This window comes from Entelurus aequoreus, linkage group LG19 (genome assembly GCF_033978785.1).
Source record: "Entelurus aequoreus isolate RoL-2023_Sb linkage group LG19, RoL_Eaeq_v1.1, whole genome shotgun sequence".
NCBI classification, from domain to species: Eukaryota; Metazoa; Chordata; class Actinopteri; order Syngnathiformes; family Syngnathidae; genus Entelurus; species Entelurus aequoreus.
The window spans coordinates 39,871,230-39,886,005 of record NC_084749.1 but is presented as its reverse complement, the minus strand read 5'-3'; the positions used below and the strand labels follow the sequence as shown (position 1 = coordinate 39,886,005).

General features: G+C 33.6%; 1 long non-coding RNA gene across 2 annotated transcripts in view; it reads right to left on the bottom strand.

Moving 5' to 3' along the window:
* The window catches only part of LOC133634927 (uncharacterized), a 152,367-nt gene extending 142,167 nt beyond the window's left edge, over positions 1 to 10,200 (bottom strand). For both annotated transcript variants that reach the window (XR_009821992.1, XR_009821991.1), the window contains exon 1: positions 10,030 to 10,200. This is a non-coding gene — a long non-coding RNA (uncharacterized LOC133634927). The remainder of the gene's footprint in view (positions 1 to 10,029) is intronic.
* Positions 10,201 to 14,776: the final 4,576 nt, after the last annotated feature.

The window sequence follows — 14,776 nt, the reverse complement described above, 5'->3', positions numbered from 1 at the left end:
GACAGATAAGGCAGCACAAATTTTCAATATTAACTTACATACTAGAAAAATAAAATAAAATATGTGCTGTCATTTGTGTCAGTAGAAATGTTGACATTTCATCCTATAGGAATCCCAATTCCAACTAAAAAAGACACATTGCAGTAAATTATAAATGTTTTTTAAGTTTTACACACACACACACCCACACGCACACATACCAACTACTGTTGTCGTCCAAGAACCATTAAAATATAGCTACTAAATAAATCAGAAGTTACTCACAAGTTACTCGATACTTGAGTAGTTTTTTTAAAGAATACCTATTTGGATAACTACTTTTTACTTTTACTTGAGTCATATTACTCTAAAGTAACGGTACTCTTACTCCAGGAGAAAATGTGTCAACTCTACCCACTTCCGCTAATGAATGTGGCCATGTACTGTACCAGCTAAACAAATGCCATGGGTGGATCTACATCTGACATCCACTGTAATGATAACAAGTACAGGAGCGTACATCGATATTTTTTATCGTCACAAAATCTTTTTTCCTTTTTTTAAAATTCATATTATGTTTATTAACTCAGGAAATGCATCCCTGGACACATGAGGACCAATGTATGATCCTGTAACTACTTGATATCGGATTGATACCCAAATTTGTGGTATCATCCAAAACTAATGTAAAGTATCCAAACAACAGAAGAATACGTGATTTTTACATTTTAACAGAGGTGTAAATAGAACATGTTGAAACAGAAAATAAGCAGATATTAACAGACAGTACAATGAACAAGTAGATGAATAATTCATTTTCTACCACTTGTCCTTAATAATTTTGACAAAATAATAGAATGGAAAATGACAATATCAATCAATCAATCAATGTTTATTTATATAGCCCTAAATCACAAGTTTCTCAAAGGGCTGCACAAGCCACAACGACATCCTCGGTAAATAGCCCACATACGGGCAAGGAAAAACTTACCCCAGTGGGACGTCTGTGAATGACTATGAGAAACCTTGGAGAGGACCGCATATGTGGGTAACACCCCACATATGCCCCCCCCCCCCCTCTCTCTCTCTCTTGTATGATACTGCATACGTCAGCAGCTAAATTAGGAGACTTTGTTTGTTTACTTACTACTAAAAGACAAGTTGTCTTGTACAGTATGTTCACTATTTTATTTAAGGACAACTTTGCAATAAGAAACATATGTTTAATGTACCATAAGATTTTTTTGTTAAAATAAAGCCAATAATGCAATTATTTTGTGGTACCCTTTATTAAGAAAAGTACCAAAATACTTTTGGTACCGGTATCGGTACCAAAATATTGGTATTGGGACAGCACTAATAAAAAATGACACAAAATAATCCAAAATATTGGTATCGGGACAACACTAATACAAAATAATACAAAATATTGGTATCGGGACTACACTAATACAAAATAAGACAAAATAATGCAAAATATTGGTATCGGGACAACACTAATACAAAATAATCCAAAATATTGGTATCGGGACAACACTAATACAAAATAATCCAAAATATTGGTATCGGGACAACAGTAATACAAAATAATACAAAATATTGGTATGGGGACAACACTAATACAAAATAATACAAAATATTGGTATCGGGACAACACTAATACAAAATAATACAAAATGTTGGTCTGGGGACAACGCTAATACAAAATAATACTAAATACTGGTATGGGGAAAACACTAATACAAAATAATACAAAATATTGGTATCGGGACAACACTAATACAAAATATTGGTATGGGGACAACACTAATACAAAATAATACACAATATTGGTATGGGGATAACACTAATACAAAATAACACAAAATATTGGTATGGGGACAACACTAATACAAAATAATACAAAATATTGGTATGGGGACAACACTAATACAAAATAATACAAAATATTGGTATCGGGACAACACCAATACAAAATAATACAAAATATTGGTATCGGGACAACACCAATACAAAATAATACAAAATATTGGTATCGGGACAACACTAATACAAAATAATACAAAATATTGGTATGGGGACAACACTAATACAAAATACAAAATATTGGTCTGGGGACAACACTAATACAAAATAATATAAAATATTGGTATCGGGACAACACTAATACAAAATAATACAAAATATTGGTATGGGGACAACACTAATACAAAATAATACAAAATATTGGTATGGGGACAACACTAATACAAAATAATACAAAATATTGGTATGGGGACAACACTAATACAAAAGAATACAAAATGTTGGTATGGGGACAACACTAATACAAAAGAATACAAAATGTTGGTATGGGGACAACACTAATACAAAATAATACAAAATATTGGTATGGGGACAACACTAATACAAAATAATACAAAATGTTGGTATGGGGACAACACTAATACAAAATAATACTAAATACTGGTATGGGGACAACACTAATACAAAATAATATTAAATATTGGTATCAACTCACCCCAGTGGGACGTCTGTGAATGACTATGAGAAACCTTGGAGAGGACGGCATATGTGGGTAACACCCCCCCCCCCCCTCTCTCTCTCTCTCTTGTATGATACTGCATACGTCAGCAGCTAAATTAGGAGACTTTGTTTGTTTACTTACTACTAAAAGACAAGTTGTCTTGTACAGTATGTTCACTATTTTATTTAAGGACAACTTTGCAATAAGAAACATATGTTTAATGTACCATAAGATTTTTTTGTTAAAATAAAGCCAATAATGCAATTATTTTGTGGTACCCTTTATTAAGAAAAGTACCAAAATACTTTTGGTACCGGTATCGGTACCAAAATATTGGTATTGGGACAGCACTAATAAAAAATGAGACAAAATAATACAAAATATTGGTATCGGGACAACACTAATACAAAATAATACAAAATATTGGTATCGGGACTACACTAATACAAAATAAGACAAAATAATGCAAAATATTGGTATCGGGACAACACTAATACAAAATAATCCAAAATATTGGTATCGGGACAACACTAATACAAAATAATCCAAAATATTGGTATCGGGACAACAGTAATACAAAATAATACAAAATATTGGTATGGGGACAACACTAATACAAAATAATACAAAATATTGGTATCGGGACAACACTAATACAAAATAATACAAAATGTTGGTCTGGGGACAACACTAATACAAAATAATACTAAATACTGGTATGGGGACAACACTAATACAAAATAATACAAAATATTGGTATCGGGACAACACTAATACAAAATATTGGTATGGGGACAACACTAATACAAAATAATACAAAATATTGGTATGGGGATAACACTAATACAAAATAACACAAAATATTGGTATGGGGACAACACTAATACAAAATAATACAAAATATTGGTATGGGGACAACACTAATACAAAATAATACAAAATATTGGTATCGGGACAACACTAATACAAAATATTGGTATGGGGACAACACTAATACAAAATAATACAAAATATTGGTATGGGGATAACACTAATACAAAATAACACAAAATATTGGTATGGGGACAACACTAATACAAAATAATACAAAATATTGGTATGGGGACAACACTAATACAAAATAATACAAAATATTGGTATCGGGACAACACCAATACAAAATAATACAAAATATTGGTATCGGGACAACACCAATACAAAATAATACAAAATATTGGTATCGGGACAACACTAATACAAAATAATACAAAATATTGGTATGGGGACAACACTAATACAAAATAATACAAAATATTGGTCTGGGGACAACACTAATACAAAATAATACAAAATATTGGTATCGGGACAACACTAATACAAAATAATACAAAATATTGGTATGGGGACAACACTAATACAAAATAATACAAAATATTGGTATGGGGACAACACTAATACAAAATAATACAAAATATTGGTATGGGGACAACACTAATACAAAAGAATACAAAATGTTGGTATGGGGACAACACTAATACAAAAGAATACAAAATGTTGGTATGGGGACAACACTAATACAAAATAATACAAAATATTGGTATGGGGACAACACTAATACAAAATAATACAAAATGTTGGTATGGGGACAACACTAATACAAAATAATACAAAATATTGGTATGAGGACAACACTAATACAAAATAATACTAAATATTGGTATGGGGACAACACTAATACAAAATAATACTAAATACTGGTATGGGGACAACACTAATACAAAATAATAGAAAATATTGGTCTCGGGACAACACTGATACAAAAAAATACAAAATATCGGTATGGGGACAACACTAACACAAAATAATACAAAATAATACAAAATATTGGTCTGGGGACAACACTAATACAAAATATTGGTCTGGGGACAACACTAATACAAAATAATACAAAATATTGGTCTGGGGAGAACACTAATACAAAATAATACAAAATATTGGTCTGGGGACATCACTAATACAAAATATTACAAAATATTGGTCTGGGGACAACACTAGTACAAAATAATACAAAATATTGGTATGGGGACAACACTAATACAAAATAAAACTAAATATTGGTATGGGGACAACACTAATACAAAATAATACTAAATACTGGTATGGGGACAACACTAATACAAAATAATACTAAATATTGGTATCGGGACAACACTAATAAAAAATAATAAAAAATATTGGTATCGGGACAACACTAATAAAAAATAATAAAAAATATCGGTATGGGGACAACACTAATACAAAATAATACAAAATATTAGTATCGGGACAACAATAATACAAAATAATACAAAATATTGGTATGGGGACAACACTAATACAAAATAATACAAAACATTGGTATGGGGACAACACTAATACAAAATAATACAAAATATTGGTATGGGGACAACACTAATACAAAATAATACAAAATATTGGTATGGGGACAACACTAATACAAAATAATACAAAATGTTGGTATGGGGACAACACTAATACAAAATAATACAAAATATTGGTATGGGGACAACACTAATACAAACTAATACAAAATGTTGGTATGGGGACAACACTAATACAAAATAATACAAAATATTGGTATGGGGACAACACTAATACAAAATAATACAAAATATTGGTATGGGGACAACACTAATACAAAATAATACTAAATATTGGTATGGGGACAACACTTATACAAAATAATACTAAATACTGGTATGGGGACAATACTAATACAAAATAATACAAAATATTGGTATCGGAACAACACTAATACAAAATATCGGTATGGGGACAACACTAATACAAAATAATACAAAATGTTGGTCTGGGGACAACACTAATACAAAATAATACAAAATATTGGTCTGGGGACAACACTAATACAAAATAATACAAAATATTGGTCTGGGGACAACACTAATACAAAATAATACAAAATATTGGTATGGGGAAAACACTAATACAAAATAATACAAAATATTGGTCTGGGGACAACACTAATACAAAATAATACAAAATATTGGTCTGGGGAGAACACTAATACAAAAGAATACAAAATGTTGGTATGGGGACAACACTAATACAAAAGAATACAAAATGTTGGTATGGGGACAACACTAATACAAAATAATACAAAATATTGGTATGGGGACAACACTAATACAAAATAATACAAAATGTTGGTATGGGGACAACACTAATACAAAATAATACAAAATATTGGTATGGGGACAACACTAATACAAAATAATACTAAATATTGGTATGGGGACAACACTAAAACAAAATAATACTAAATACTGGTATGGGGACAACACTAATACAAAATAATAGAAAATATTGGTATCGGGACAACACTGATACAAAAAAATACAAAATATCGGTATGGGGACAACACTAACACAAAATAATACAAAATAATACAAAATATTGGTCTGGGGACAACACTAATACAAAATATTGGTCTGGGGACAACACTAATACAAAATAATACAAAATATTGGTCTGGGGAGAACACTAATACAAAATAATACAAAATATTGGTCTGGGGACAACACTAATACAACATATTACAAAATATTGGTCTGGGGACAACACTAGTACAAAATAATACAAAATATTGGTATGGGGACAACACTAATACAAAATAATACTAAATATTGGTATGGGGACAACACTAATACAAAATAATACTAAATACTGGTATGGGGACAACACTAATACAAAATAATATTAAATATTGGTATCAACTCACCCCAGTGGGACGTCTGTGAATGACTATGAGAAACCTTGGAGAGGACGGCATATGTGGGTAACACCCCCCCCCCCCCCCCCTCTCTCTCTCTCTTGTATGATACTGCATACGTCAGCAGCTAAATTAGGAGACTTTGTTTGTTTACTTACTACTAAAAGACAAGTTGTCTTGTACAGTATGTTCACTATTTTATTTAAGGACAACTTTGCAATAAGAAACATATGTTTAATGTACCATAAGATTTTTTTGTTAAAATAAAGCCAATAATGCAATTATTTTGTGGTACCCTTTATTAAGAAAAGTACCAAAATACTTTTGGTACCGGTATCGGTACCAAAATATTGGTATTGGGACAGCACTAATAAAAAATGAGACAAAATAATACAAAATATTGGTATCGGGACAACACTAATACAAAATAATACAAAATATTGGTATCGGGACTACACTAATACAAAATAAGACAAAATAATGCAAAATATTGGTATCGGGACAACACTAATACAAAATAATCCAAAATATTGGTATCGGGACAACACTAATACAAAATAATCCAAAATATTGGTATCGGGACAACAGTAATACAAAATAATACAAAATATTGGTATGGGGACAACACTAATACAAAATAATACAAAATATTGGTATCGGGACAACACTAATACAAAATAATACAAAATGTTGGTCTGGGGACAACACTAATACAAAATAATACTAAATACTGGTATGGGGACAACACTAATACAAAATAATACAAAATATTGGTATCGGGACAACACTAATACAAAATATTGGTATGGGGACAACACTAATACAAAATAATACAAAATATTGGTATGGGGATAACACTAATACAAAATAACACAAAATATTGGTATGGGGACAACACTAATACAAAATAATACAAAATATTGGTATGGGGACAACACTAATACAAAATAATACAAAATATTGGTATCGGGACAACACTAATACAAAATATTGGTATGGGGACAACACTAATACAAAATAATACAAAATATTGGTATGGGGATAACACTAATACAAAATAACACAAAATATTGGTATGGGGACAACACTAATACAAAATAATACAAAATATTGGTATGGGGACAACACTAATACAAAATAATACAAAATATTGGTATCGGGACAACACCAATACAAAATAATACAAAATATTGGTATGGGGACAACACTAATACAAAATAATACTAAATACTGGTATGGGGACAACACTAATACAAAATAATAGAAAATATTGGTATGGGGACAACACTAATACAAAATAATACAAAATATTGGTATCGGGACAACACTAATACAAAATATTGGTATGGGGACAACACTAATACAAAATAATACAAAATATTGGTATGGGGATAACACTAATACAAAATAACACAAAATATTGGTATGGGGACAACACTAATACAAAATAATACAAAATGTTGGTATGGGGACAACACTAATACAAAATAATACAAAATATTGGTATGAGGACAACACTAATACAAAATAATACTAAATATTGGTATGGGGACAACACTAATACAAAATAATACTAAATACTGGTATGGGGACAACACTAATACAAAATAATAGAAAATATTGGTCTCGGGACAACACTGATACAAAAAAATACAAAATATCGGTATGGGGACAACACTAACACAAAATAATACAAAATAATACAAAATATTGGTCTGGGGACAACACTAATACAAAATATTGGTCTGGGGACAACACTAATACAAAATAATACAAAATATTGGTCTGGGGAGAACACTAATACAAAATAATACAAAATATTGGTCTGGGGACATCACTAATACAAAATATTACAAAATATTGGTCTGGGGACAACACTAGTACAAAATAATACAAAATATTGGTATGGGGACAACACTAATACAAAATAAAACTAAATATTGGTATGGGGACAACACTAATACAAAATAATACTAAATACTGGTATGGGGACAACACTAATACAAAATAATACTAAATATTGGTATCGGGACAACACTAATAAAAAATAATAAAAAATATTGGTATCGGGACAACACTAATAAAAAATAATAAAAAATATCGGTATGGGGACAACACTAATACAAAATAATACAAAATATTAGTATCGGGACAACAATAATACAAAATAATACAAAATATTGGTATGGGGACAACACTAATACAAAATAATACAAAACATTGGTATGGGGACAACACTAATACAAAATAATACAAAATATTGGTATGGGGACAACACTAATACAAAATAATACAAAATATTGGTATGGGGACAACACTAATACAAAATAATACAAAATGTTGGTATGGGGACAACACTAATACAAAATAATACAAAATATTGGTATGGGGACAACACTAATACAAACTAATACAAAATGTTGGTATGGGGACAACACTAATACAAAATAATACAAAATATTGGTATGGGGACAACACTAATACAAAATAATACAAAATATTGGTATGGGGACAACACTAATACAAAATAATACTAAATATTGGTATGGGGACAACACTTATACAAAATAATACTAAATACTGGTATGGGGACAATACTAATACAAAATAATACAAAATATTGGTATCGGAACAACACTAATACAAAATATCGGTATGGGGACAACACTAATACAAAATAATACAAAATATTGGTCTGGGGACAACACTAATACAAAATAATACAAAATATTGGTCTGGGGACAACACTAATACAAAATAATACAAAATATTGGTCTGGGGACAACACTAATACAAAATAATACAAAATATTGGTATGGGGAAAACACTAATACAAAATAATACAAAATATTGGTCTGGGGACAACACTAATACAAAATAATACAAAATATTGGTCTGGGGACAACACTAATACAAAATAATACAAAATATTGGTCTGGGGACAACACTAATACAAAATAATACAACATATTGGTCTGGGGACAACACTAATACAAAATAATACAAAATATTGGTATGGGGACAACATTAATACAAAATAATACTAAATATTGGTATGGGGACAACATTAATACAAAATAATACTAAATACTGGTATGGGGACAACACTAATACAAAATATTGGTATCGGGACAACACTAATACAAAATAATACAAAATATTGGTCTGGGGACAACACTAATACAAAATATTGGTCTGGGGACAACACTAATACAAAATAATACAAAATATTGGTCTGGGGACAACACTAATACAAAATAATACAAAATATTGGTCTGGGGACAACACTAATACAAAATAATACAAAATATTGGTCTGGGGACAACACTAATACAAAATAATACAAAATATTGGTCTGGGGACAACACTAATACGAAATAATACAAAATATTGGTCTGGGGACAACACTAATACAAAATAATACAAAATATTGGTCTGGGGACAACACTAATACGAAATAATACAAAATATTGGTCTGGGGACAACACTAATACAAAATAATACAAAATATTGGTCTGGGGACAACACTAATACAAAATAATACAAAATATCGGTCTGGGGACAACACTAATACAAAATAATACAGAATATGGGTATGGGGACAACACTAATACACACTCACCGAGCACCCACTGGCAGAAATGTAGATCGGCGCCTATGTCACATAGCGATAGCATAGACTAGCATGCAGTTGGCAATCACAATTTAATCCTATTCAACAGTATTAATATCATGGAAAACAAGTCTAACTTACCCCTAAAAGTGGATGTTCAGCGTCGCTGCTTCCTGGCCGCTGGCAGTGTGTACAATTTGCATTTGATGAGTGCAATGTTGTCACTTCTCATCACGTCTTTACCTTCATCATGTTTCCTTCATTCAGCAGGTGTCTTAATGAACAAGCCAGCCATTCATTTCCCCTCAGCGACCGATGGGGCAAAAGTGGCGCACTGCGTGAGAAATCAGCTAGAGCAGCCAGAAGAAGAAGAAGGGACTTTGCAGCGACCAATCAAATGAGGGCGGGGCGTGGTTATCCCTGCTCTGCGCTCGGGTTTCTAAACTCGCGCATGCGCACAGCTGCTTGGATTGATGAGAGATATTAGCAGCAATCTGACATCAACAGATGCAAGTGGAATGACTGAATTTTGTAACAAATTGCCACAATTTGTGTTTTATCTTTAACAGATGTGTGTTTTACCTACTACATGGCTTATCTCTGTACATTTATCCATACTTTTGTTTTTAGTACTTACTAATGATTGTATTTCTCTTAAAGCACAGACCAGGAGTGGCAACCATAAATAATGAAGCATTTAATATAATGTCAATAAAGCGTTTTATATATTCTAACCTAATCCTTAATTATGGCAGACTATATGTAATATGGAAAACTGTAAATTGTTCTTTGAGTGCAACAGGAAAAGCCCAATGTGTTTAATGCCCTTTAATTTGTATTTTAACCTTATAGAATTGTTCTTTGAGCGCAATATGAAACATGTGTTTATTGTATTGTAAGATTTTCTGTTAAAATAAAGCCAATATTGAAATGTTTTGTAGTGTAAAAGTAGGGTAAACAGTAGGGTCATTGTCCTGTTGGAACACCCAACTGCGCCCAAGACCCAACCTCCGGGCTGTCGATTTTAGGTTGTCCTGAAGAATTTGGAGGTAATCCTCCTTTTCCATTGTCCCATTTAAAGCACCAGTTCCATTGGCAGCAAAACAGGCCCAGAGCATAATACTACTATCACCATGCTTGACAGTGGCCTGGTGTTCCTGGGATTAAAGGCCTCACATTTTCTCCTCGAAACATATTGCTGGGTATTGTGGCCAAACAGCAAAATTTTAGTTTCATCTGACATCACATAGATAAAGAAGACCTTCTGGAGGAAAGTTCTGTGGTCAGATTAAACAAAAATTGAGCTGTTTGGCCACAATACCCAGCAATATGTTTGGAGGAGAAAAGGTGAGGCCTTTAATCCCAGGAACACCATGCCCACCGTCAAGCATGGTGGTGGTAATATTATGCTCTGGGCCTGTTTTGCTGCCAATGGAACTGGTGCTTTAAATGGGACAATGGAAAAAGGAGGATTACCTCCAAATTCTTCAGGACAACCTAAAATCATCAGCCCGGTGGTTGGGTCTTGGGCACAGGTGGGTGTTCCAACAGGACAATGACCCCAAATACACATCAAAAGTGGTTGTTATGCCCGTTTGATTGTGGACTATTACTGACACCTTGTGGCGATGGGAAATGCTGCGCATCATTAGTTTGGGCACTTCCGGTTTACGAGTTAGTCCAGTTCATAAACAATGAGAAGTAGACGAGTTGTGTTAGCTCTTACAAGCCTTGGAAAAGATAAGTCTGTAAGTAAACTGTTTAACTTGTTTATATAACTCAATATGAAGGTGGAAAGTGGCTAAATTTGATAGTAAGATGTGTATTGAAAAACGATTTTTGTGCACTAATTTAATGGATGTTTGAGGACTTAAAATGGCTGCCGGTCGCATATTTCCACCATCGAAATAGTTTCAACACTCAGCAGTATTTGTTTGGTGATAATGCTGTATATTTGTGTAAAGCTAATGTTTACATATTGTGTATTACATTTCAGTATGTTAATTGATTCATATACTGTAGCTTATACATGGTCATTGTGTGTATTTCAGTTTTACAAATATAAAATATAAAAGTCCAGTGCAAGACAAAGCAAGATCAACAACAATAAAGAGCCTAAATGGATTCATCTGCTTTGGAACTTTATTCAAATGTCCTGGATTGGTTGTTAGCTGTCTGCCAAGCTGTACAACCTCAACACATATAGTGAGGGCAGAACAGTGGTAAAGGAATGGCTAAATCAGGCTAGAATTGAGGTTTTAGAATGGCCTTCTCAAAGTCCTGACTTAAATGTGTGGACAATGCTGAAGAAACAAGTCCATGTCAGAAAACCAACAAATTTAGCTGAACTGCACCAATTTTGTCAGGAAGAGTGGTCAAAAATTAAACCAAAAGCTTGCCAGAAACTTGTGGATGGCTACCAAAAGCGCCTTATTGCAGTGAAACTTGTAACCAAATATTAACATTGCTGTACGTATAGTTTTGAGCCAGCAGATTTGGTCATATTTTCAGTAGACCCATAATAAATTCATAAAAGAACCAAACTTCATGAATGTTTTTTATGACAAACAAGTATGTGCTCCAATCACTCTATCACATCAGTGCAGACCTGTGTTCCGGGCCAGAACGTAGCTACCTGTTCCATACAGTAAGCTGTATAATATGCTCTATGCAATCCTGCTCTTTCTGTATTGTCTCCTTCGTGTTTCATTGTGCGTCGTCCTGTGTCGTGTCGTTCCTGCAGGAAATCCCCGTTCCCACGTGACGAGCTGTATGTCTCGTCTTCCCTGTTGTTCCTTACTGGTTGTCTGGCTGCCCCTCTTGGATCTCGACCTCCCGCCTGGACACAGACCTGTTGACGCCTCGCTATACCCCCGACTACCGGCCTGTCTCTGGGATCTACGAGCCTGCCCTGCTCCTTTTGGACTTGCCTCTCGCTCGACACTCTGGTAACACTCAGCAATTAATTCCCACACATAGTCACACATATATACACCCTTTTGGCTCAGTCACACTCCATACCCTTGTTTATTAATATAAGTATGTGTTATTTATATATATATATATATATATATATATATATATATATATATATATATATATAGTTAATATATATAAATAAATCATAGAGCTTAATACCACGCCCCTGCTGTCTGTGCCGTCTACTCCCCTTGTACACAACAACTCGATACCGAGTCAATTTGAGGCTGGTATCGGCAATACTGAATAAATACTGATACTTTGTGCAAAATGCCAAATGTGTTTGGTAAAATTTAAAAGGTAGTGTGTTTGAAGTGTCGCTGCTCTTCATCTTCAAACAATATAAAATCACAGGGCAAAACAAACAATGCCGTTATTCTGCAATTAATGTGTTATCTTATTTGCATTCCACTCTGTATCTAGCATATTCTAATAGTCTGCAATAAAATGATACATTCACTTGCTGTTTTATAATACTGAGTGATTAATTCAATTGCCAGTAATTTCCTACCAATCGTGTTTCATTTAGGCAAGATCTTAATGATTTGGTTACTTTACACTGTGTTTTTGTTGATTATATGCAATTGCTCAAATGACTAAAGTATTAAAAGTATCGCTATTTTGATTTGAGAAACAATATTAGCGAATAAAGCTCTGGTATCCGCAGTATCAATATTTCAGTATCGATCCACACATAGCATGACCTAAAACAAGCCATTCCAGGAGCAGTTTGAGTACATAAAATCAGATAGTGAGCTCGGAAACATAGAGTGACCTTTGACGGTTTGCAGACTTGAACCCTTGGGGCGGCGTGGCTCGGTTGGTGGAGCGGCCGTGCCAGCAACTTGAGGGTTTCCGATTCGATCCCCGCTTCTGCCATGCTAGTCACTGCGGTTGTGTCCTTGGGCAAGGCACTTTACCCATGTGCTCCCAGTGCACCCCACACAGGTTTAAATATAGCTTAAAAATGTAGATCAGGGTTGTCAAACTCATTTTAGCTCAGAGGCCAAAGGCTGGTAACGGGGGGTGTATTTTGTAGTGTCCCGGAAGAGTTAGTGCTGCAAAGGGTTCTGGGTATTTGTTCTGTTGTGTTTATGTTGTGTTACGGTGCGGATGTTCTCCCGGAATGTGTTTGTCATTCTTGTTTGGTGTGGGTTCACAGTGTGGGGTATATTTCTAACAGTGTTAAAGTTGTTTATACGGTCACCCTCAGTGTGACCTGTATCGCTATTGATCAAGTATGCGTTGCATTTTACGTGTGTGTGCGTACAGAAGCCGCTCATATTTTGTGACTGGGCCGGCACATTGTTAGAATGGATGAAAAGCGGACGTGACAACAGCTGGTAGAGGACATTAAAGGCAGTGCCTTTAAGGCACGCCCCCAAGACTGTAGTCCGGGTGGACTACGAGATATAATGACTGATGAACACCTTTGTTGGATAATGATGGTTGCCTCAGCTCAAAGCCTGAGCCCTGACATTAATGAACTAGCATCCAAGAAAAGATGGCAGGTATCTGGCTTGGGCACATCAGATTAGATCAGTGTGTTGCAAACTGAGCAGTTTAAAGTTCTGAATGGTTGGTTTATTCATTGTTATTTTATTTTCAAATGTATTAGCCTGTGGAAATAATTAATGTTGATATTTACCTCAGAATGCTGCAAATAGAAAAGAGGCATTCAATTTGTATTTAAATTTTATTTGATATGCCATTGATATTTTTTTATTATTATTATTATTATTTGAAACTCGATTTTGCATGTCACTATAAAGTTATATAAGCCTTGCTTGTTCAATATTCAATGCAAAACTTGTTTGGGTCCCTATTAAAAGGTTAATTTGTTCAACCTTGGCCCGCGGCTTTGTTCAGTTTTAAATTTTGGCCCACTCTGTATTTGAGTTTGACACCC